Source organism: Osmerus mordax, chromosome 5 (genome assembly GCF_038355195.1).
Source record: "Osmerus mordax isolate fOsmMor3 chromosome 5, fOsmMor3.pri, whole genome shotgun sequence".
In the NCBI taxonomy this organism is placed as follows: Eukaryota; Metazoa; Chordata; class Actinopteri; order Osmeriformes; family Osmeridae; genus Osmerus; species Osmerus mordax.
The window spans coordinates 7,072,559-7,077,084 of NC_090054.1; the positions used below are offsets into that span (position 1 = coordinate 7,072,559).

Sequence of the window (4,526 nt, forward strand, 5' to 3'; positions counted from 1 at the left end):
CCTAACCGCTCAGCCACCTGACTCCCTGGATACAATGTCATCTAATATTTTCTGTCCATTCTGCACAGTTTTTGGGGACTTTCCACACCAGCACCCTTTGCCCAGTCCCTCTATTCTGCCCTACTACACGTGTTTTCCAACACCAGTTACAATCAACCCTGGGCAGGGACGGCACCAGATAATTTTGAATACAGGGGCTGAGGAGGTGCTAGATCATTGACAGGGGGAGCTGCGCAATTATATATACATAAATACTATTTAAAGAAGCAGTACTTCTCTTGAGTGGTTTTTATTCAGATGAATAATCATTGGATTCAGGTCAAAAGTCTATCACTTGAACTGGTTTCATCACTTAAGACACTCAAAGTCAGCAGCTTGGCATACTGGGACATGGAAAGGATTAAACATTTAGACTTTCATCAAAGTAAAAAATGCTGGTTTGTCCTTTTTCATCAATGTCCTCAAAAAAGCAGTCTGCAGAGCTACTGTGTCTGTGGGGTGACTGTGTCTCTGGAGGGCTGGCAGGCAGGGGCAAGTAGGGCCGGCAGGCAGGCAGGGCAGGCCAGCTGAATGAAGCTGTCCAGCTAGAGAGGGATAGTCCAGCAAGGGGTCTGTGATACTCTCAGCATTCTCTGTTGTTGCTCTCAGCATCCTCTATATAACTCTGTTGAGCAGGCCTCTGCATGACCCTCCAGACCTGTAAAAGTGAAGAAAGGATCCATGTCAGTTCAGTTACATCCATCTACACTTGACATAAACTACAGTTTTGACTGTGAAATGCAGTGGCATTACTTGAACTTGAATCCAAATGTGTTGACCTGATGAAGATCCATGCAAAGTCACTCAAAACACGGGTTCGATTTCAGGCTCTGGCAAGAGTATTTAGCTCTAAACTGGTCAATATATACACATCTGACAAAAGACCAGCTCGACCTTTGCCTGTAAACAGTGATTCTGACTGTCAGAGACCTTTAAATAGCCTGACTTACTGACTTGGATAAACTAGCCTGGCTAAGGTAGGTCGCTTTCTCAGGGCATATGACGAATGAAACAGGCTCGCCTTGAAAAATCAGATATACTGGCTATCTTTAGCAGGCCCTTGTCTACAAAAAGCAGTCCTCCCTGACGTTTTTGGAGTATAATTGAGTGAAATACAAAATTGTTTACACACTGCCAGTGGGCGAGCCAAGCCTGACTCTGAGGCTACTGTCAAAACAATGTACCCCCGGAACGCAGTATCACTCCAATTGCAAGTCCACAAAAATAATCGGAGCATCTGGCTAAAAGCACAATTCCCATACCTCCTAAAGGCTGCCCTCCTCGAACTTTTTCGTGTAGACCTAACTGTAAAATGGTGAACTTATGAACATGAAGTGACCAAAACATGCCTGCCGCCTAACGACTGGGACACACTGGGTGCGAAGCGCCTGGACACGCCGCGCAGCGCCACGATCGGCTACGACTGAGCAAAAGCTGTTCACACCAGACGCGCATTTCTCCGTGCCGGTCACCAAGCCTTTCACCTATGGAACGCCGACAGGGTCAAATGTACTCGTAATTTAAATGCATATTTTTGATTGGACACCCTTTTAGGAAGCGCTTGCAGCTGTTTCATAAGCGGCTGCAGCCGTAAATGTGCAGGCGAAAGTTACACATGAATGTACGCGTTAGTTAACGCTTGCAGGCGTTAAATAAACGCCTGTATATTTACACGTGCAATTGCAGGCGTTAAATAAACGCCTGTATATTTACACGTGCAATTGCAGGCGTTAAATAAACGCCTGTATATTTACACGTGCAATTGCAGGCGTTAAATAAACGCCACATGCAAATCACTGCCCATAATTTCCCCTAGCTCCTCCTGCAGTTAGCTGGGCTAGTGTGATTGGATTCTTCCCTGCATTTTCAAGTACCAGCTCCTCCCCACTGTAGAAGCGGAAGATTTCGAAACAAGTTTAGTCCAGCACAGTCAGAAGTTTGAAGGAAGATGGCAAGAAGAAACTTTCTACGACACTGTAAGCAGACTCTTAATGACTGCACTCGGCTTTTGTTATCGGATAACACTGGACACGACGACCTTCAGTCCACGTTGACAAGGTACAGTTTTTTCGAAATCATTATTTGTGACATGAATCGTAATCTTCACCGGCTAGCTAGGCTAACAGGGGTTTAACTTCGTCATTGGCTGTGCGGATAGCTTTTGTTTGTTTGTTTTTTAGCAATGGATTGCTACTGTGATACTTCTGCATTGCTAGCTAGCCAGTCACTGACTAGTCTAGACTGTTGGATAAAGACTAGCTATTTGCGTTTCGTTTTTTTCCGTGAAAGCTGCCATGTTAAGGCTAGACAGTCCATATCCAACTATCTGTCCCCTAGTTAGCTAGCTAAATGAGTTAGCCTCAACCCCCAACCATCTGCTATCAGTACTGTACAGTAGGCTCCAGTGCTGCAAACTCCTCAGATTCGTTTTTTGTTGTTACCCAAAGTCGATTAGTCTAGCTAGCTGGTATTTTGAAGTCACTGCTAAAGGCAAACAAGCTCAACCTTCAACCTGGCTGGCGTTAGCTTTTTCTTTTATCTTAAAACGAAACTTTTTCTATTTCATTCAAGCCTATGATCTTACCGGGCCACCACAGGCTACGCTACCATATGCTGCTACAACTTTTAGGTTCTAATATTACTGGTATTTCTCCCTTTAGGCTATTGGTATTTCTCCCTTTAGGATATTTTCAGTTGTTAGGCGATTTATTCGGGAGACCTGTGTTCACGTTCTTATTTCAGATACACATGGTTGATAAATTATTACTGTTTTACATACAACCACAAAAAACTGTAGCCATGTCTACTTTAACACCATTGTCTTCTTTCAGGATGGAAACAATGCAGTGAAGCCTTGAATGATGCTTCAGCAGACGGTCTAATAGCTGAAGTATCCGAGTTCATCCAGGAGATTCGCACCTATGGCCGGCATGCACAACCAGGTGAGAACCATTTCAGTGGGGGTGGGTGCTCACAGCTCAGCTAGTCCTTTGAGTTGTTTCACACATCGTTCTCTTGCTGCCCATTGCAGTTGCCATTGTATTTTTGTGTCCATTGGTGTTAAATTCCAGTGGTATTTAACAGTGCATGCCTGGAGCGTGTGCAAGTTACAGTGTCTTAAATGTTCTAAGCACAGCATTGTATTATTGTTGCAGCCAGTTCCGGTTACCAGGCTCCATTGACTTGGACTGGAGCAATGGGGGCTCCTCATTATCAAATCACCGGAGAGCAACTGAGGTTTCTCATGTCCTGTGCTTTCAGCCTCTCTCAGATGGCCGAGATCCTCCATGTGTCCCGTTCCACAGTCAAACAGCACCTATGGTCAGTTGTGCTTGGGGTTAAATGCTATGAAAAGCAAATCTTTTAAATGCATGCTTTCCACAGTTTGTAGACATGAGTTGATTGTCAACAATAAAGAAATCAAGTACTATAGTGATGCATAGTCTCACCTGGGCATTGTTACTGTTTCTGTCTCGTCAGACGCTTGAATCTTTCACAGGCGGGGCGTTTTTCAGACTTGTCAGACACTGCTCTGGACGATAAGGTCAAGGATCTGGTGGCTGGGAACGACAGACTTGGACCGGAGTCCGTCCGAGCACAACTGAGGGCAGAGGGAATCCGGGTGCAGAGACGCAGAGTGAGGGATAGCATGCTTCGCGTTAACCCGAGGGCGGCTGCCCTCAGAGCCATGTCGCAGAGGCTGCACAGAAGGTCCTACCGTGTCGCTGGTCCAAATTCTTTATGGCACCTGGATGGAAACCACAAACTGATAAGGTAAGGTTACTCACTGACCGTATTTGTTATTGAAACTATTGGTTGTAACAGCTCAAACACAATCAGGTAGCTCACTTGTTTATCAACCAGAGCAAGAACTGACATGGACATGTGGATAATAATTGTTTTAGGATGTTTCTGCTGTTATTGGTAGTGCAGCTGCACTTTTTCAAGCACAGCTTTTATTGACACAGTCCTATGTTATGTCTTTTCTGATTTCAGGTGGAGGATAGTCATCCACGGTGGCATTGATGGCTACAGTCGCCTTGTTGTGTTTCTCCGTGCTTCCAGCAACAATCGCAGCAGTACTGTAATGGACTGCTTCATGAATGCAGTGACCAGATATGGTGTTCCGTCCAGGGTCAGAACAGACCACGGAGGAGAAAACAACGCTGTCTGTTTATTCATGAACATTTTCAGAGGGTCTGGTAGAGGCAGTGCTTTGAGGGGAAGGAGCACACACAATCAGAGGATTGAGAGACTGTGGGGTGACCTGTGGCGTGGTTTGACCAATGTCTACTACCATCTGTTCAATTTCCTTGAGAGTGAGGGGATTGTGGACATTGACAATGAAATGCATGTCTGGGCTCTGCATTATGTGTATCTACCTAAAAATCAATAGAGACATGGCAGACTTCTGCAACCAGTGGAACCACCATGGTTTAAGGACTGAGAGGCACCAGTCCCCTCTGCAGATCTTCGTTAGGACTTGC

The 4,526-nt window shown here is 45.3% G+C and overlaps 1 long non-coding RNA gene across 1 annotated transcript; it reads right to left on the bottom strand.

The window, feature by feature from the left end:
• Positions 1 to 257: 257 nt before the first annotated feature.
• On the bottom strand, positions 258 to 1,442 carry LOC136943561 (uncharacterized). Its single transcript, XR_010876692.1, has 2 exons — positions 1,302 to 1,442; positions 258 to 697 (listed from the first exon to the last, which is right to left on the bottom strand). It is a non-coding gene; the product is annotated as an uncharacterized lncRNA (long non-coding RNA).
• Positions 1,443 to 4,526: the final 3,084 nt, after the last annotated feature.